This window comes from Agelaius tricolor, unplaced genomic scaffold (assembly GCF_023055355.1).
Source record: "Agelaius tricolor isolate 1412-34295 unplaced genomic scaffold, bAgeTri1.0.p SCAF_6, whole genome shotgun sequence".
NCBI classification, from domain to species: domain Eukaryota; kingdom Metazoa; phylum Chordata; class Aves; order Passeriformes; family Icteridae; genus Agelaius; species Agelaius tricolor.
Window position 1 is genome coordinate 29,828,002 of NW_027269266.1, and position 21,501 is coordinate 29,849,502.

General features: G+C 39.8%; 1 protein-coding gene across 1 annotated transcript in view; it reads left to right on the forward strand.

The window, feature by feature from the left end:
• The window catches only part of LOC139591051 (dynein axonemal heavy chain 11-like), a 113,684-nt gene that overhangs the window by 80,288 nt on the left and 11,895 nt on the right, over window positions 1-21,501 (forward strand). The window contains exons 27-34 of the mRNA XM_071429177.1: window positions 1,372-1,512; window positions 5,708-5,837; window positions 8,493-8,616; window positions 9,201-9,538; window positions 10,174-10,298; window positions 10,845-11,135; window positions 16,338-16,515; window positions 17,626-17,855. The gene's annotated coding sequence lies outside the window, so the exon portion shown is untranslated. The remainder of the gene's footprint in view (window positions 1-1,371; window positions 1,513-5,707; window positions 5,838-8,492; window positions 8,617-9,200; window positions 9,539-10,173; window positions 10,299-10,844; window positions 11,136-16,337; window positions 16,516-17,625; window positions 17,856-21,501) is intronic.

The following is a 21,501-nucleotide window of genomic DNA, read 5'->3' on the forward strand; positions in this document are numbered from 1 at the left end:
GTGTGTCTTTCCAGTTATCTCATGTAAGTAACTAACTTTGTCCACAAAGATTTGCTCCACCTGTTTGAGGTACTCCTGCTTCATGCAAGGGCAAACTGGGTCAGGGAGTTTAATCACCCTTTGAAGAATGAAAGCCATATACTTGGGAATGAGATCTGAAAACAGCTGTCCATTTACCTCTGCATCTGCACATTGTTCCACCTGGGACTGCATGCTTACAAGGCCTGTGTCACCCAGGGTTTTGGTGTGAGTCAGAGTCTGGCTGAGAGCTCCCCACAAGACTAGTCAAGCTCTTGCACAGTCAGAAGGTCAGTCCAGCAGAGCAGACTATGACAATATTTTCCCACTCTGCTGCCAAAGTGAGGTTCTTCAGCCTTGTGCTATTCTCTGGTTTTCTTAGCTGCCACATAGATCACAAGTTGCCCTCCCTGGCAAGATCACAGTCCTTTTGTGTAGCGTCAGGAGGAAGGGCACTAGGAGAGGGATAAAGTTCTGGTGCATGACGACCTAAACATTCTCACTTTGGGTGTGCAGAACTTCAGATCTAGTACACTGGGACAGAAAGCAAACTGGCCTTTCAGAAATTAAATCAAATCAACTGATGTAATTAAACAGAAAATATAACTCACAACTCTATAGAACATTATTTCTTGCTGTGGTTGTTTAAACACAGTGTTTTTGTTTGCTCTGCTAGTCAGTCCTCACCAAGAAGCCAGAAGGGTTTCATGACTGAGCTTAGGGAGCTGGAGGATGACATGCTGCTCAGCCTGTCAGCTGCCCAGGGCAGTCTCCTAGACCACAGTGAACTTATAAAGAAAATCAAATCAGCAAAGTCAACTGCAGCAGAAATACAACACAAGGCAGTAACAATTGAACTGTTTCTAACAACTTAAAGTCACCTGTAAAATGTCTCTTCTTATTATTCTATTAATATTATTTTAAGTGTAGCATTTCTATGAGCTAGAATAGGAATAGTCAAATTGCTGCTTTTCCAGAAAGGGCTGTCCTCCCCATATTCATATTTTCATATCTATAATATGTAGTTGTCACATGTTTGACTTTTATTTTTTAGGTGTTTGAATTAGTACTCACAAAATTAATAAATACCAACATGAAATTTCAACAAATGTATTAATATATGATTGCCATGTTTTCCCAGGTAAACAGGCATATTTCTGCAGAGGACAGTTATTCCCTAATGCTTCTCTAAGATAAGAACTTTACCTACTTCAAATATTTGCTACTGCCTGAAATAAAGTCAGTTTTCTAGAGTATATCCATATTCTTTTCCATATGGAATAGAATATTTTGGTAATTGTGCAGGATAATTATGAGACATTAAAAATAAACAGGACAGCTGTCACCATTCAGGTAGCTGAAGGCAAAGAAAATAAAGCTCAGGGTGACAGGACAAGAGAGCATTACAGACTGACAGCTGGAAGAGCATCCGCCCCTTACTCCGGGAGTGTCAGCCTGGGCAGCGTCAACCCCATCTACCAGCTCCCACTGAAGGTAAAAATGTCTCTCAACTTCTTTTTTTTTCAAAGTGCAAGAAACAGAATTCTGCCTCCAGCAGTGATGCCTGATACATTAGTTATTGCTTGTACCAGATGTTTACATTGGCAGGGCTGCGTGTCGGAGGGAAGAGAACACGATGTGATCTCCTGCTGGTCTGTACCACAGTGAGTCCCCATGGGCCTCTTTGTTGGCTGCCTCCATTCTGACAGTGCTTTCTGACTGTGCTTGCAAAAGTTTACCTTCCTTCTGTTAAGCCATCCCACAGGGCCAGGAAGGAAGACTTTGGAGGAATTCTGTGTAAACAATTCCCCGTTGTAAACCTACCAAGTGATCAAATGCAGTGAGTAAGGGAGATCACCCACTCTAAAATTACCAGCTTGTTCAAGTGAGAGAGTCTCCATGCTGAGATAAATAAGGAAGCAGGAGAGTATTGCTGTTTGCAGCCCTCACCCCTGGTTTGCTGAAAATTTCCTTTAAAAGCCTCTTTTCAGCCTCTTGCATTTTACACTGCTTGGGTCAGCTCTTTATAGGAGCCTACAGTAGGAAACCAATTATCTTATGGGTAGTAAAGCAAAAAAAGCAAAATTCAAATAGATAAAAATAATCATACTAACTCTCAGGCCTTCAATGCATCTTCCACAAAGCAATAAAACAAGTTGAAAAATCAGGAGATATTCAGTGTTGTATCTCTAACCTAAAAGAAGCTGTCACATATTGGACCTTTCTTTTCACAAGCCAAGGATTTTTGAAAATTATAAGCTCATTTTCCTGGCCCAAATGGCTTTTCAGGTGAGGAGAAATTTTCATATTGGTGATGATGACATTAACTGGATTTACTGTTTCTCCTCTGGAAGCTCATGACTGTGCCCAAACCCTGTGGTTGTGTAGTTTCTTATACAGAGTGACTGCTACTTCAGTATCAACAAAAATTGCAGAAGTTCCAGAGATGCTATAATGTAATTATTTTCATTTAAATGCTGCAATATCTTCATAAAGCTAGGTTCAGGATAAATAGCATGACTTAGCTGCTTGCATTTTGATAATTAGGGTTGAAATTGATCTGCTATATAAGTAAGAAGTAAATAACACATATCCAAATAACATTCAAGCCATTGCTTTTCCTTTTTATTTTAGTAACTGTATGCCCTAGAAAAAGTCAGGGCTCAGGTGTACTGGACTGGGAGTCAGAGGTGTCTCTGAAGCAACTCTGATGACCTTTTTCAATTTTGTGTGCTGTCATGGTTCTTCTAAGTAGTAAAGAGATAGGACTCCTTGAACTGCATTTCCTTTTTCAGTTCAGAGTTGAACACAAAAGAATCCTGTTGACATTTTAACTACACAGCCATGGTGTATCATTAGAGTAGTTTGGGAAAATTGCTTTTGAGTTCTATATCTTTTCTGTTATTATTTCTGGACACGTGCCTCACCTAAACACTTTCAGATAAAGTCATGCATTCTCTCATAATTTTTTTAGTAGCAATAGTGGTGTTTTCAAAATGGAGTTTTCTTCACTATTTGAGTGCCTTTTCCCTTAAACATCTATACTGTATCTTGTGAGGAAATTCTGTTCTACCATGATTTGTCCACTCCCCTAAAACTAGAATTTTAACTCCCTGCCACTCCTTACTTTAGTAAATGTCCCATAGAGGGTTTCCAGTTTGTCGTATCTAGATGTTTAACAGTAAGCAGACAATGGCAATACCAACCAAAGTAAACTCTTACCAATACTATTTTTATGTATGCGTGGTTGTGCATATATATTTAGTGTTTTATTTATGTAATTGTGTATTATTTATGTAATTTAGTATTTTAAGGCAAGTCCTGAGTTCCTTGGTTGCACTAGGGGTTTTTACATACTCAAAAATTATCAGTGTGATCCTGTTTCAGTCATCATGCAAAAGGTACAACATCTGTATTTGGCATGCTTCCAGGCTATGGCAGTGATGGATGCATTCAGAGGGGTAGATAAAGATATTTAAAGATCCACCAAGAAATGGAAGAAGTGAGTGGACTCGACATATCCAGAAAAGGAGAAGAAAAGCTCTTTTCAGAAACTAGTTATACTGTCCAGGACAGAATGTTGTATTGCTCTGAGGTAGGAAATCTGAGGGTTCATTTTTCAGGGCAAGTGTGTGTGAGAGTAATGCCTTGCATGACAAATTCAGATCTTGAGAAGCAAGTAAATAACTTCTAGAACTGGGTGGTCAACCAGAATTTGAGATCCATTACTGTGTTCCTTCACAGCCTGTTCTCCTGATGAAAAGTTTATGAAAAGGTAATGCGGTAAAACACGAGTCACAGCATATTTGGAGAGCTGTGATTCTGATTTCTTTTAGATTGAATATAGATGCCTGAGGAGAACAGTCATTGATAAACAGACATACAGTAAGCTATCCTCTTAACAACTATAATTGTATTTTTCAGTGTTAGTTCTCATTATGGTGTTACAGCTGGTAGATAACCCCACAGGATGACAATTTTTCAGGGTCTCCCTTTTGAAAGTTCTATGATACCAACAAGGACTCTGTATGTCTTCAGCTGTGAATACTGAAACATTTGTTTTCCAGTTGTACTGCTTTTGTCTTTCAGTCCCAAGTGATGGTCCTATAGGCCTGTTGCTCCACATCCCACAGTCACCATTTTTACATGACTTCTGAGAAGGCAAGCTTAGTCTTAGGTACTTATTTTGCCCAACTGCCCCAGCTTATGTGACAGTATTGCTTGCATGTAATGAGGTCCTTTTTATTCAGAAGTTTCTCTCTTTTGTCATATGGTCACTATCCTGCAGGGAAATAGGAAAAATCATCTTCTCTCTTGCTTCCCCACCTGCTTCCCTTCTTGCCTTCAGTTCTCTCTCCTGATGATTTCTCTGATGAAATGACCATCAGTCTCAGATACACTCAAGTCTGATAATGGTGCAGACCTGAAGTACTTATCAAGGCACACCTTTTGTGTTAGCAGATGTTTTGTCACGTATAGGAATTGTGTGGAGAAAAATCTTGTTTCAAGGTACACGAAAAGCACAATGATGGAATTAGCAAAATGCTAAGAAGAGAGCAGTCCAGCCACTCCTGTGTTTTTCATCCTATCTTCAGGACTAAGCCCACTTGAAGATCATGAGACCCTACATAAGCCTCTTATTTGCTTCTGGTTCAAGGACCACTTAACTGTCTCCCATTAAAGAAAGAACAATTGAGCTCGAAAGTGAAATGGGGGCATGCAGGGCTATAAATGTGTATAAACTGGTGTATGGTTATATGCTTGTGTGTATGTGCTTATAGAATGTATGTGTAGTTATATTTTCTTTACTGAACAGAACAAAGCCTTGTGGATTCATGTGTCACTGGGATGGGATATGCATTACTGTAGGGAAATTGGGCACAGTTTGTTTTCAGCAGAAGATTCAAGTTCCAAAGTTTTTTCCACCCCCACCATATTCATGGGAATGGGGAGGATGAAAAGTGTAAGGCCATAAGCACTACGGTATGAAGAAATTTTTAGAGCATTCCTCTGCTTGGCATAATGCAGGTTTCCTTTGTACTGTTTTCTACCTTTTGACTAGATGAGGGCCAGAGGGCAATTTTCTCCATGCTCATGTAATCTTGTGCCCCCTGTGACTAAATAATGGTCATTATACAAACTATATTCAATTGTATAGGGCTCTGTGGCTTTATACGTAGGATTACTATTCCCCACAGACAATAGTGAGAATACCAGGTTAATACAGCTGTGACCTCACTGTGCTCAATTTAAGCTCAGGCCCCACAAGGTGAGAGGCTTGTGCATTTACCCACTGAACCAATCAGTTAAAAAACTGATGTGATATCTACCACATGTTGCTCCCTTTTTCATGAGGGAATTGCTCTGTACCCCCCATAAGAGTTTCTAAAGCTCAGTAACAATGCTGAGCATCTATCAAAATGTCAAAAGGGTCATTATCTTAAAACCAAGGGAACAGATTTCTGCAGGCTTTTTCTAATACCAGCAATAAGGCCACTGTTGAGAGCTTGCAATTTTGCTTGTTGAAATTGTAAGGGTTTAGTGAAGTGCTTCAGAGGAAGTAATATGCATTGCACAAGTGATAGTGAAATTAATGGGGGCATTATCATTCTTTTTCCTTTCTGCTCTGCTAATTTTCCCATCTCCTCCCCCTCTATCACTCACCCTTCCCCAATTATTTCTATTGCAGGCAAGAAGCTTGGGTTCACTATAGAAGATTTGGAAGATTTCATAACATGTCTCTAGGACAAAAGCAGGAGATGGTTGCAAAGGAGGCATTCAAGAAAGCTGCCCCACATGGCCATTGGGTTCTTTTCCAAGTGAGTGTCAAACTGCCTTTCTCCTGGGGAATACCTCCTCAACTGGGGAGATGTTCCCAGAACACAAAATACACAGTGGATTACATCAAAAGTTCTAAACATTAATAGTTCTAAGCAAATAATCTTGTTCTGTTTGCTTTTGCTTTTGGTTGTAACAGGATAAACATCGTATTAACAGGGTTTATGTCACTCTTTGCTGAACAGTGCACTCTCCCAGGAGGAGCAGGAGAGATAACACAGAAGGCCCTGGTGGATGGGTAGGCCTGCCCTCAGGCACACCCTTCCCCCACCTAATTAAGAGCTCCTATTCCATTTAGCCAGCCACATTGGAGACTTTAATGAAATGGGTCTGGCTGTCCCTGGGGAAGCTGTATAATTAGTCCTGGAGTGCTGCTTTTCTGAGATAGCAGCCACGGCTTTGGCCAGCTTTGTATGGACCAAGAACCCGCTCTGCCGTGGACAAAGAGATCCGTGGGATGCCCTGGCTAGCTGTGGTTTCCCAGCACAGTAACAGAGTGAACAGGAGCACAGCAACCATAAATGCCACTGAAAAAAGATGCTCCCTCCCCAGTGTTTTGTGCTCAATAGCCAATGTTTGTATGTGACAAACTGTCAGCCCTGAAGCCAAATGAAAGTGCATGTTCCAGGCCTTGACATTAAGGTGGTTATGGGAATGGGATGGCTCTCTCCTCTCCTGGTTTAACCTCAGCAGCCTGCTTTGTCTGCCAGCCAGGTTGCCTGCCACAAATGAAGAGATGGGTTAAAGTCAGTGTTTTCTGCCAGATGAAACAAAACCACCATGGGTTTAATGAGGGGCCCTGGTGTGCTAGGCACTGTGGGAGCATGCACAAACTGCCCCCTTCGTCAGCAATGAAATTGGAAGTGTGCTTAACCATATTTCATGTAAGTGAGCTAATCATGCCAGCCTGAAAACAACCCTGCATAGAAATGTTGTGAAGGGAAGAGTCAAGTTGGTTTTCAGGGAATGTCAGGGTTCACAGCTGCTCTGGGGGCAGTGTTGTGCCTGAAGCTTCAGGGAAGGATGGGGAACTTCTGAGGAGCTTCTGGTGTTACAGGCCTGCTCCATTTTCCAGGCTGTTATGCCTGGCTCTTGAGGGAGGAGAGAGGCAACAATTTTGTTGTAAAGGTTTTGATAGTGAAGGATTTGGGAAGTCGGAAAGGAAACTTCATGAAGATGTTGGGCCAAATCCCAGATGGCTCTAAGCTAGCTAGAACTATTGGGACTTGGACACACTCAGTGTTTCTCAAGATTTAGTCTTCTGCATTTGGGCCCAAAAACCCTGTAAGCTTATATTTCAAAAAAATTTTGGAGCAAAAAGATGAAGTATTTTACTATGGATTTTATTGGAGGCTAGAGAGTACATAATTAAATATTAAAAAGAAAAAGACAAACCAACGTACACCTGTGATTCTGACTGACCTGGGAAATACTTTAAAAATTACTTTGGCTTCAGATCTTGCAAAGGCAGTAGGCACAGTGGTTGGCAAACTGGCAGAAGAAAGACTGACTTCAGGTTTTTGTGTCAGATTGCACTCTTCTGTCACTCATAGTTAATATCTCAAATTCAGATATCTGATACATTGAATGTTTATTTTATTATATTAAGGCTTTAATCACTTCCACTTTGCATTCAATGGATGCAGCCTATATGACAATTCAGGTGCTGCTGGAATGCAATCATGTCATGCGATATGAAAGTCTCCCTCTATTTCCATTCCTCTGTTCCTTTTTCCATGTGGTGAGGGACAGTTTGGGAATATTCCTCCAGCAGACCTCATAATAAAGTGATGCAGCAGCCAGGGTGTGAGTGACATGTTGTATTCTTTGGGTCTAATTCTTCCTGCACTGCATGGAGATTGCCAGCACAATCAGGAGGTTCTGGCACATCAGTGAAGGGCCAAAGAAAAGCTCGTGGATGAGCTGCAATTTGAGTTGAAATGTTAGTACTGTAACAAAGAAATGTGGAGTGTGGGCTGACAGTGTGTTTAAAACATCTTTAGCCCAGCCACATTTTAAACTTTTCCCGATATTCCTGTTTTTCACCAGGAGGTGTTTTGGAGGCAGATACTTTTCCATTATAACGCTCTTCTCTGACCTATCAGTGTCTTTCCACTGTCTTCATATATTTAGAACTTTAAAGACAGCTACACTCTGAAGTAGTCTAAGACATATTTCCTAAGCAGCAGGATAGCTGGAACCATTTTTCTGTCTAGCACTACTGTCTTGCTCCTGGTATGTCTTGAAAATGTTTTGTCCTAGGCCCCAGTTCTACAGAGAATTAATGAGAGTCCAGATGTCTTCTGAGCTATGCTTTTCTTTGTATGTGATAACACCCACAACCACAGATCACTTAACCCTGAGTTTATAATATTTTCATTAGCTTCAGAATCAAATTTTAGAAGCTAATGGTGAAACCTCGATACATACCAAGAAATGACAATGACTTAACTGTTACCCCATTAAGAAGTCACAATGACAATGCCTTAAGGAAAACAAATTTATTTGGTTTTGTAAAATAACCATATTGGCTGTTTTTCAATGGAATATTCATCTAAGTAGCTGAGTGGTTCAAAACCTTGGACAAACTCCTTGAGCAATACATTATGTCATCCTGATTTCTGTGTCTTTATCAGCGCTAAGCCAGCTCCAACCACAGAAGAGCACGTAATTCCCCAAGGAATACGAGAAATTCAATTAAAATTACCCCCTACAAGGATGCTGGCTAATTTCCATGCTGCGCTCTATGGTTTTGACCAGGTAAAAGTAAACTAAATTTTTCCCTTTTGTTTGCTTTAATTACTCCTTCCCCTGTGGGGTCAAGTGGTAGCATTGATGACCATTCTGTGAGAGGCCAGGACTTGGGACTGCTGTGATTCCAAACTAACCCAACACCTGCAGGGTGCCATCCCTCTGTGCCCTGCACCACCTCTGTGTTTCCCATAAGTGTTGGGCAGGAGGAAAGGTGTGGCACTAACACAAACATTTGTACTGTTCAATATAGACATGCACAGGTATGCATGCAAAGACAGAAAAAGCATTTATTGCACCAGCTTTAGCCAGTGGTGCACTTATGGAAAAAAAAGAAAAAAAAAAAAAAACAAAAAACTATGCATGCTCTAAAGCCAGAGCTCTTTCATTCAATGGTACTCACATATTTTGCTCTGCTCTAAATTTGCCTAAATGCATGGTCATGACCATTCTCCCACAGAGTGGATTTACAAACCTGGGTGTTTGGGAAATGGCTCAGTGCCCTCTGTATGGGTTCCTGCAGTCAGGCATAAAGAAAGGAATTAAAGAGTAAGGGTTATGTGCTGTTTGTTTTGTCTTTTGCTCCTTCCCAGTGTAAAGTTCTGCTTGATGGGTGGAAAGAAGAAGGAGGAGAAAGAGGACATGAGAATGAGGAGAACAGGCACGTCACAGGTAGTGTGCAGTCTCCTTCCCTCCAGATCCCTGGTTATCCCTGTGTGCTACCCCAGGAACTTGCAGAAAGATCTTCAAGCCCAGTGTGAGTCAGCTTCCCTGCAGCAGTGGCAGTGCTGGAGCAGTCAGCTTGTTCTCATCAGCAGAGCAGACCATGATGAAGGCAGCCCTAACTGCACACTTTTGCCTTCCAGCAGGGTATTCTCATGGAGCTGCTGGAGCACAGCACACATGAGGGCAGAGCTGAGATGTGAAAAGGGTAAGAGCTCCTTTAGAAAGGAATACTAACCAATGCCAGGGAAAAATAAAAGAAAAAAAAAAGGGAAAAAAAAAAGTTGGGTCAGAGCTACAAATGGATTGATTTTGATGGTGTGGGATGATTTGGAAAGATATTTGTGAGAAAGGAAGGATAACCGCTATTTTGTGGCTGAGCAGCTGACTATTAATATAGCATTTTGTTCTTTTTTCAATTTTTTTATAACTTACTGTTATAATACTTTTAATGGAACGCTGAAAAATTTAGACTAAGTTTCAAATAAAGGTAGTTCATATACATTGTTGTCTTGTTTCAGTCTGTGTTTAGTGAAAGAATATATATGTATATATTTGAATTAACCAATTTCTAAGCTTTATACTTTAGAGAACTTTCTTTTCTCACCCACTATTCTGAGCCATAGGTGTTTGTGGCTTACCATAAATTCCTGTCCAGACACTGTCTTTACTATATTTCTGGTTAAGGTGTTTTTTGTTTTTAATTACAATAAAAAATCAAAGAATGCCTAATCCAGATGGAATATATTTCATGGGTTTGTGGTTTTATTCGGGGTAGAAACTTGTGTTGTATTTTTTCATGGTTGAACTCAGCATTCTGATTTAAGGAGATTTTTTTGTCAGACATAAAATCCTTTACCTTTGCCCAGATTCTGCTACATGTTGTTCAGCTCAGGATGATCTATTTCCTTTTGAAAGACAAGAGTTGATCCCTCTGATGTACCCTCCACACATCGTTATTTTCAAGGGTAACAAAATTAATTTTATGTTCATTACTTCTTAAACTAAAGGATAAAATATAGAAAAATGTCAGAGACATAAGGATTAATTTCTGCCGGTTTTAACAGCAAATGCCAAATAACTTAAAAACCAGATGAATCCCTGTGCTGAATATCATCTTGCTGAAATTCTCTATTAACACTATAAATATGGAGGCAAAATGAAAAATATTGAACTTCAACTTCAAACATGACTCTTTGATAAATGGTGTAAAATTTCAAGGAGTTGTAAGGCTTTTTGATAAATGTTAAACTAGTAAATTTTCTGCTTGGGATAAAGTCTGTGGATGACTTAGCTAAGAAGCTATAGTGGTTATCTGAGTAACATTTATAGACTTCTAGGTAAAGACTCTGTTTTTGTTGGTTTCAGTAGCAAACCAAACAGTTCTCCTTTCCTAAGGGACATTTGGGAACTAAAATGTCATTATCAAAAATTTTGCATCTGGGAATTACTGAAAAAAATACTGTCTAATAGCCTCTGATTCTTTAGAAACCTGTTTCTCACTCTGCTTCCAGCTCCAGCCTTGTGAGTGCTCCCTTTGGGCAGCCGAGGCTGGCACAGCTCTCAGCAACACTCCCTGTTGCTAGTGCAGAAGTTACTCCCTTTGTCTCTGACAGGGGACCCTTGAACTGCATCCCAGAGAAGGGGAGTTTAAAAGCATCTGTTTTCCTCTGTGCAATTTTCACACTTCTGTTCCTGGGAGACTGAGGTTTGGCCCTCAGGGCTGGAATGGAAGGCTCCAGATCAGCACCTGAGAGCTCCGTCTGCATTGCGTCCTCAGCAACTGCTCAGAGGCCCACAAGAAGGTAGGAAGTGGTCAGGTAACCACATTTCAAGGTAATTTCCACTCAATCACATATTTATACTGAATAAGGGGCATGCAGTTCTTTCCCTGAAGCTGTTATTTAAGTAGCTGGCATTATGTGATGCTGTTGGTGAGTATGAAAACAAACCATATCAAAGGGGGGTTGTGGGTTTTTTTTCTGGCAGTGGATGCTTGAACTTTGTAATATAGGTAAAACCAGTTCCACATCAGTAGCTAAGGGGAAAAAAATGCCCTTCATTATGTTAACAAAAACAGGGGTTTACATGTGCATATATGCCAAATTCATTAGGCAGGTAATGAAGCATTTGCACAAATGTAATTACAAACAGCAATTCTGACAGTTCATAACACTGCATTAATAATCACTACAATTAGTTCTGATGATGGAAGCAATTTACAGCACGTCACATGTATAAATAATGGTGCATTTCCTGAATGTGTCATTATTATGTATTAAGGATGCCACCTTGTTGTGACTTTCTCTGTAATGTTCCCCTTGAGTCAAAGTTAAGGATACGAGAGTGTTTTTTTTTTCTGAGCTACAGAATATTTCAGACTTGCATAGTTTAAATACCGAGTTGAGGTCATTTGTGTAAGTTCTGTATGTGAAAATGTGAAATGTCTAAATAAAAGGCAGTAATTATTTGTTACTGAATGATATAGAATATTATTGAATAGATCCTCCTATTTGAGTAATTTAAATACATTTCAGAGATATTTATAAAGAAATAAAGGAGACAGAAATGTCTCCCCTTGATGATATGGTTTTCTCCATATCTCCCAGCTTGTATTTACTCTGAGAAATTAATTTTGTTTTTGTCTTCATACCCCTACTAGCCTTTATTTAGTTAGTAGGACATCAAGCTGTTTTTCCTTTTTGTGGTACTTGGTGTCATAGTGAAATAATTTCTTAATTTTATTATGATGGTTTAATAATGCTTCCCATTTAGAAAACAAGTCCATGAAATCAGCTTATTCCAACCCCTAGTTTTCTTTGCTAATAAATCTTGCTGCTTTAAGCTGTTCTTTTCAAACCACAATTCATAAGCTGGATAATTCATTTTGCTAATTAATGAGAGGGAGTATTCTGATGGCAGGGAATACCAGAAAGGTCTGTAAGAGCAAGAATTATTTCTCTCCTCTTGGTAATATTGCTTATTGGCCTTTCTCATTGTACTGCTTAGTGATTCATTACCCTGTGGTTTCATAAAGATTTTTTTTTATATGGATATTGGAGTGAGAAATAAGACAACAGGTTTTTTAAAATGTCAGTTCCTATGTATATATGCATGTCTATGACCTTGTGCATATATATATATATATATATATATATATATATATATATATATATATATATATAAAATATGTATATAATTTATTGTCCTTTGGGAAGAACTTCCTGAAGGCAATTAAGCACTGACCAGAAAGCATAAACTGGGCAACTCAAGCTACCTCATCAGCCAGTGGAAATTGCCATGACTCTGTTATAACTTCCACCAGTTTATAGTGTTTTCCTGAAAATATTTAGTCTTGTTTCTCAGTTTTTCCTGCTTCTAAGACAAACTCCAGCACAACAATCTGCAATAGATAAGGTCTCTTCATGTGAAATACAGAATGCCTTGTCCTGCCTCATTGTCCCACTCATGCCCTCCACCTTCTGATCCCCACACGTGTTCAAGGACTTGTCACTGGATGTTGTTGTGGGGGGAAGTGGATTCTGTCCTCCCCATTATCCACCCACCCAGCAATGGCTCTGGGGTTTTTTTGGGTACAACAGACCAGTTTTGTATAGAGTACAATGGCAATTATGTGAACCTGACAGCCCAAAATATTTCTAATGCAAACTCCGCAGCTTTCTCACACTCACAAAAATGTCCCTTTTATATCACCAGCTTTGATTATCCCAGTATAATCAATGTCCCAGAAGTGTGCAGCTGAATGAGCTTGTACTGCATTAGAATATTGATATACTCTTCCAAAAGACAAAGGAAAAAGCAATTTCTTGAGATAAATATATATGAAATTAGAAAAACGTTAAATGAGTTTTTGTTGCCGACAAAGAGAAAAGCAGGTTTATTCTGGCTGCAAGAACGTTCCGTTCTAAACCCAAGTTGCTGGCATTTTTCACAGGGATTCTCTGTTCAGCCTTCTCATCACAAGCATGCAGCACTGCATATTATATTCTAGCGGCTTTTTTTTTAATTTTTTTTTTCATTTGTTCTTTGAACCAGTTTAAAATAAAGATGGATTAGCATTTCACATACTCAAATTGCTGCATACAAGTTTATGTAGCAAGCAGGCTGGAATAGCTGCAGCTATTTTACTTGTTCTGTTCTGTCACATCATGTAATATTTAAAGCCTATAATTAAGTTTTTACTCGAACTGTTGGGAGGCAAATACTGCCCCCAAGGGCATAAAGGTTCCTGTCTGCAAAGGTTTCATCACAAACTGGCATATTTTGCAAACCAAAGGGGAGCAAAAAGAAGCTTCAAATGCTGTGAAGCCAAATAAAAGAGAAAGACAGTGGTTCCTTGAATTAAATGTTTTACTACCCTTAACCACATGCTTTCTCTGTCGCATTATGACTAGAATTCTACAATAAACTTAATGCTTATATGATGGTGCAGTAATGGGATTATTATTAATTCAATTTTTACCAAAGTTCTTGAATACTTCCCAATTTCAAATAATGTAGAATTTCAGTAACTAAACGTTCCCTAGCGAGGAGATATAAAAGACTGCAATCAGATACAAGTTTTTTATTTCTCCTCCAAGAAAGGCACAGTAGGTTACTTTCCTGTCACTCATGAGGATTATGTTTTTAAAGATCTGTATGGGAAAATACATGCATTTGTTCATGAAGTTATGTTCTCTCATATAATGTGGTGTTTTGAAAATGTGGTTTTCTCTAAAGTTTTTTTATAAGGGCTAAGGTGGGAAACAAAGCTTGGATAATGCATTTTACACCATTACTGAGTTTTAGTCACAAATTTTCTATTTTGCTCAGATACCTCTCATTGGATTGAAATAAAAGAAATCTAGTTTTAGTATTATTTGCTGAAAAACCTAAACCCAGCAATGCAAATGTATAACCATGAAGCTTTCTGAAAGGAAGTAGCTGGGCTTCTTTTATGTCTCCTAAGAACAGCTTTGGTTTGTCCTTTAAGCAGCTGACTTGTTTTATTCAGTGATGCATTCTGCTCCTCAGGTGGGTTCCACAGGAAAACTCCTTGGTGAGATCATGTAAGGTGGCCACATCACAGGTGCCTGGGACTGCAGGCTCTGCTGGATGTGTCTGCAAGAATTCCTCAGCCCAGTCCTGCTGAGAACCTTTATATGTAACCTAAAGCTCTGAAAACACAGTATGTTGTTTAACCTAAGGGAAAGAGAAGACCACACACTTTCTCATCCATCCTGCAGCAAGGTCTTGTCTGGCTGTGAGCGAATCAATTTTGTTGATGATTTATCCTGAGCAGATTTTGGCTGAAAGGGTCTGTGAGATGTCCTACTGCTTGTCTACTTTTCTAAGTACAATTAATTAGGAACTTGAATTCAGTACTTTTTAACACTGCTTGTACAGTGAGCTTAATGACATTGGATACACTTAGGTCTCCATTTTCCTAGGAAAACTATTTTAAGGTGCTTCCATTTAGAAAGTTTTGGGTAGGCATGGGAAAGTATCTCTTATGGAACTGCACTTTAACCAATGTAACTGATAAACTCACCAGTTTCAGCAGTCCAGAATGGCACTATCCTCAGAATTTATTCTTTGCACATTTTCTTCCTCAAAAAAATAATGGAAATGTTGTACATTTCCTTGCATCTCACTCTTTCTAAAATACGAAAAAGAGCTTGTAAGACTGTTTCTAATTTTCCACTACCCTCTCACACATCTGTGTCTGTAGCTTTGTCAGGTTATCACCAGCTGAATTATTCAAATTTCATTATTGAGTTTTCATCCTGGACAGCAGTGTATGTGGAACATCCATGACTCCAACGGGCCACGTTGCCAAAGTTGCTTCTAATCAGCAGAAAATGCTGAAATTTTTGAGGCTACAAAAAGAAAATGTTGCTTTAAGTTTAGTTCTAAGAAGTTTTGCATGGAAACTGCCTTAATCTGTTTTCATATACACAAATAACAAATGTGGATATTTATACAGGGGTGTGTGTATATATGTACATACATATATAATATAGATATATACTATATGTATTATATAGTATGTACTTTTTAATATGTATATAAATATTTAAAAACCCTGTCTGCTTCTCCTCAGCTGCTGAGGAAGCCACTTTGGAGAACTGATTGTACACAATTTGCTGAAAACAGCCAAGAGATTTTTCAAGCGCCCTTTCCAGACTTGTTATTTTTCATTGTCCAAAGGTAAAAAAGCTCATTTATGAGGGAAAAAAAAAATAAAAATTATCATGTTAGGTATGAACAGGCCATTTGTGGAGCCAGGCTGAGCTGGGCAAAGTGCCCCTTTCACCCCTGGCAGTGGGTTGAAGCCTGCCTTTTGGCTGTGAGCAAGAGGAGCAGGCTGGTGTCTCCTTGGTCCCGAAGAAGCAGAATTTCATATGTCAAAGAGCTACACTCAGATGAAGGCAATTGGAAGTAACTGCTCAGAAGAAGATGCCCAAGAGTAAGTTGCCATGGAGATGGAAAGGCTAAACACTACTGTACTCCTGACCTCCAAAGAGGCTGATTTCTCCACATGACAGCTGAGGTCGTGGGGGCATGGTGGGAAGCTCATCCTGCCGGCTCCAGCTCTGCCTCTAGCCTATGGATAAGTAAAGAATTACTGCTTTACTACTTTAGGTAGTCCATTAACCTTCAAAAGCCTGAACTTTCATTCAAATAATTGCAAAATAAGTATAGGTGGTGAAACCTGAACAGAATCACTGCTATTTGTATGCCCTTTGGAAAGTTTAGGGACCCAACCCTTAGTGTGGATCCACTGGTATTTTAAACAGTGAGGATTCTTTCTTAGTTTCTTGCTGTAATTGGAAGAAGTTAAAGCCCAGAATTACCAGCAAAACCAGAAAATCATTCAGTGACTAGCAGCCAAATGAATGGATGGTCCTTCACCAGCAGTGGGGCTTTGTATCCACTGAGATTACCTTCTCTTTTTAACTTCTTGCTTTATGATGAGTTCTTTTTGCTACAAATTCATTCCACAGGGTCCATTAGAATAACCCACTGTGTATCAGCTTTGATAGACCTCACCTGGGAGCAGTCATAAAGACAGAAGGGCAGCAAGCTCCTGCTTCATACCCCAGTAACCCACAGCCTCCCTCTGTGCACATGACTCCCACAGATGAAGTAAAACCTGATTTAAGTGCCAGCAGAGAGAGACTGGTAAGTGCAGATTGTCTGACAGAATTGATCTTCCACTCGAGGTAAATAACAGGGCTTTTTTCAAAACCTCAGCACTACTTCAAAGTGGCATCTTAAGATACAGCTTATTGTGGGTGAGGTTAGTGGTGCAAGTTCAGGCACAGGTAAATGGCTGGTTGCAGAACCAAAATGACTTCAGAAATAAGTGCTTACTGGTGTTATTTTGAGCAGTAGCTTGTTGTAGACTGTTCTAAATGCCAGAAGCTGTTAAATGTTATTGTGATTTTGTGAAGTGGACCCTGCATTAGGAAGAAATAGCTTTTGTGAAAAGTACCACTTAGAGCTAGAAATATCTTTCAGCAAAAACAACTTCAAGCCTCTTTTAAATTGCAGGCAGCTCTATGACAATAAGTTCAGAGAAATTCTTTGAATTCAGTGAAGTTTTTACAGCACAGGAGATGGGGAAGTCTAGAAAAACAAATTTGACAGCTACAGCTTTTATTCTTAATTTATTTATTACTTTTTATTTCATTTAGCCCACTGAAAGTATATTTCACCCAAGTCCTGTCTACATAAATCTTAATCTGCTCCAAAGCCACAAGTCTTATCTTAAATATCCTGACAGAGTTAGGGTCTTCCTGCTCTATAGGAACAGTGCAGTTATTAGTACTTGGCTCAATACTGAGCTGATTAAGATCTTAATTTTTAATCCTGTTAAAATTATCACCACTGTCTATCTCACTGAGGCCAAAGCAGCAGTACAAAACCCCGTGCAACACTCCTGCACTTGGAGAGATAGAGTGGAGTAGCAAAATGGCATAAGAATCCTTGCTTGGCTGCTGAGTGATGCAGACTTGCAGTACTTAAAATACACTTGCCTGAGTAGTGACATTAAAATAAATGCAAAGCATCCTCATGAAGTAAGAAGCAACCCCACAGAAAATGGAAGTGTCCAGAAATTATGCAAATAGTAACTATGCTGGGAATTCTTTGGTAACCCTGTTCCCTTGTATCAGAACATGCAGCTATCATGTCTACAAGCTTCAAATAAATTTCTGAAATTTTGTAGCTACAGGAGAATATTTCCTGGTGTCAGCATTACCAATAACATTATTGATTCTTTTCCTACAGCTTGAAAGGGAATTTGGCACCATGTTTCTCAGCCTCTCCAAATCTGGATTATGATGGATACCACAAATACATAGATGAAATGCTTCCATCTGAAAGCCCTATACTATATGGACTGCACCCCTCTACTGAGATGGGATTCTTGTCAACATCAGATAATCTCTTCAAAACTCCTTTGGAAAAGCAAGCCATATGTCCATGGGAGAGGGATCAGGCCAGTCTGCAGTGAAGAGGTAAAGTTCTTCATCCAGTGTATTGTCAGTGCTTTCAATGACAGGTGGAATACACCTTTTACTGTGCTATTTCAGCAACAGACTTGATTTTGGGGTCTGGGGGTGGAGGGAACACATCAAATTAGAAAAGATCATATGAGCATTAATGGTTGTGATAATGCACCAGCCTGGCCAAGAGGTAATGCACTAGGAAGACATTTGGACCATTTTCTTTTTCACATTGAATTTATTTAGGGTGGGAAACAAGGTATGGATCTATCTCACCTTTTTTGTTTTGTTTTGTTTTGTATACTTTTTATAAACAAGTACAGTAAGAATAACTTACTAGAAAAAAGACATGGTTGGTTCAATTGGTGGGTCTAGTCTTGACCTCTGTCTTTTGTTCCCATCTCCTGCATGATAAAACTCCTTAGGGTAGCTTTCCTATGCCTTCCCACTTGTGCCAAGCATAGGAAGTCCCTCCTAGCCTGCAGTCCTGACTTTTTCTGCTGCATTCACACCACAGCCTAGCAGTGGTTTGCAGGCTTTCCATGAAGAGCAGCCCAAGCACAGGCTCTCCTCCTGCTTCCCTTCCTGCAAACTTGTTCTGAGCAGGAGCCTTGTGTCTGCTCCAAGACTTCCCTTGCAAGCAGTAAAGGAAGAGGAGGTTTTCAGGGAGTTTTAGTTTTTGGGTAGTCTGAAGAGGTGAATCCTGGCCAAAGAGGGTGTCTGACCATCTCTTAGCCTCAGCACCTCACCACAGAACCTGAAGTCTAGCAGAACAATAACATTAATACTGATAAACTATCAGATGCTGGTTGGTGTTAAATGCACCAACCCTAATACCAGGATAAGCTTTGTCACTTAATATGGAGTTGGCTGGGACATGGAAGTTATGTTCATAGTCAAGATATGTCAGACACACAGATACATTAGTATAGCCAAACTCCTTCCAGAAAAAATTTAAAAGGATGGGTTTTAAGCATGGAACATCACTGGTGCTTAAGAGATTAAATTAATAAAGGAGCAGGGAAGTAAAATGTAATCACAAATCTCAGCTAGTTCTGTTTTCAGATTTTGCCATCTTCTGCATCCTCCTTTCTGAGTGTAGGTCTGAGAAACTATGTCCAGATGCCCCAAAGCCTGGCACATGATGTGACACTGAGCCTTCAGTTCCTTCTCCTTACCAGAGTTAATTAAATTCCCCTATGACTGCCACTCTGGTTTCTCCATCCCTTTCTTTATTTCCTCCCTTTCCTCTGAGCACTCTTTTTTAAAAATCTTTCTATTTTTTTTCCCTTTTATTACTATCAGATCATGGAGGCTTTGCAGGAGGAAATGTGACAGCTCTGCATGCAAGTAGCCTAACATTGCTTCATCTCCTGGGGGGAGCTTGTGCTTTTCATGCTCAGTCCCCATCCACTTTAGGGAGTCTGGACCATAACATATGGCATTCATCATTAAGTCTGCCAAAGCTAGCGCTGAAACAGAGGCTGAGCTGCATTAATGCTGTGATTTCAATTCCTGCTCATTAGCACTGTTATGAATTGTTCTTCATTTATGTTTTGTCTCAGTTCCAGAGCAAGCCTGCAGGGAGAGAGGCTCTTTTTGGGGGTGAGGCATGTCTGTGCCTATGCTGTGTTTTGCCTAATGCCTGAGACAGCAAGGACTGTGGGTGGTGGAGGGGGTGATGGAAGCTATTAGGTACTAAAGAAATACAAACTACTGACTGAAAAATCAAGTCACACTTGACTGAAAATCAAGACAATTCCAGGGTGTATCCTAGTAACAGCAGTCATCCCAAGTTCAGGACAACCCTTTAGTAGGCTTCAAGGGTCAGTGTTACCTGAAAATGTAAAGCTAAATAGAAGCTGCCAAGTGTTAATTGGTTTGCAGTCATTCCTCTCAATACTGTTGCCAAGAAGACAGCAAAGGTGATGGAGGGAGCATCTCTGTTTTTTATCTAAGAAAATGAGATATTTGTGCTCTTCTGAAGAAATCAGGCACTTGAAAGTAGAAGAGTCAGAAAGAGTTGATTTGCTGGGATTTCTATTGCATCTGTTGTATTGTCCTGAAGAGGTTAAGAATGTCCTGGAGATGCATTCTGGAAATGCATCCTGAGAAGCTTAACATAGCAGAAATCATGCAGGAAGACTATTGCCTGGAGACCCTATGCTCTTGTTTGCCTCAAAGAGTAAGGTGATGAACCTTTTCCTTTCAGAGAATCACAGGTCTTTTAAACAGCTGGACCTTGGTCTGTAGACAAATTACTTATTTCAGGGCTTTTTGTGCCTCTTTTGGAAATGAAAGTATAGTTATTCTTTATGTTTGCCTTTTATTTTTCTCCAAAGAGGACCTGATGTTTTCTGCTCACATGGAAGTGCCACAATATACACATTATACACTGTTCTGTGATGTTGTGCCAGACAGATGGACTAAACCAGCATATCCATCCACACACAGTTTTGTCCACTGCTAAGTACCCCACAGTGACAGGGTTTAGCTACTATGCAGAGCTATTCCAGTGATTTAAGCCCAGCAGCCTTGTTCCATTCTTATTTCTTCCAAATTTTGTCCTAATGAAAGTCATTTTCCCTTGAGTGGGTTTTGTAGGAACACCAAACACTTTGCTAAAGCAAAGGCTCTGTCACCTCCCTTTGTCCCAAGTACCAAGCATGTTCAGCATCCTGTGGGATTCCCTTCTGTTAGCCTGCCACCAGCAGTGGTTAGACATGGATGAAACAGGCATTGTTTCTGGAAATTCTTCTGATACCTCATGGCAATGTATGCTGCATTATGCCATTATTCAGAACCTCTGTCAGAATCCCTTATGTTCCTGATTTTTGCACTTTGCTCTGGCTTATTGAAGTTTAAATATGAAGTTTAAATACCATTGAAAATGGTATCAGACAGTTTGAATTTAAGAAGGCATCAGCTGTTAGCAAATTCTGGCAGCTTCTTATGGTGATGTTCAGGTTTCTCCCCAAGACAGCAGATTTAACAGGACTGAGCATACTCACATTCTCTGCTGCCAGCAACCCATCCCATGCTCATCATCTTCTACAACTGATTCCAGACATACTTACATGGGGGAAACAACAAATTCCACTGAAACAATCACCTTAGACTTACTTAAGCTTATACTTTCTGGTGACTTCAGCAATGTACTTTCTCTATAGACAAAAGGACTCTACACTTGAAATCTGTAATTTATTTTGTCTAAAAAAGCAGTTCAGACAGAGTTAAGGCAGGAGCTATGGATGCTTCTCTTTCAGCATTGCTGATTTTCTCATGAGGTGCCAAGAACCTGACATCTGGAGACAGGACCTTGTGCTGCCAGCAGTGGTGAGGCTTTCTGGCTTGTTGCATCCTCTGTGCTTTCTGACAGGTCAGCAGTGATGGGTGTAGGGCACCAAGCATATGGTTTCAATGTCAGACATTTCTCTTTAACTACTGGTGTTAGCTGTGTTTGTGATGCTGTTTGGAGAGTTAATCACAGCTTAAATAAAAAGATTAAAATCACCTTAACATTGGAATAATCCTTTCCTGAAAGCAAGGGGAACAATCCAAACTTGTCTTCAGGCTACTCAGAAGTATGAGGACAAAGCAGCTAAGGAAATAAGAGCTTGATTGTATACTTAAAAGAGGTTTAAGAATGCAAGTTTTT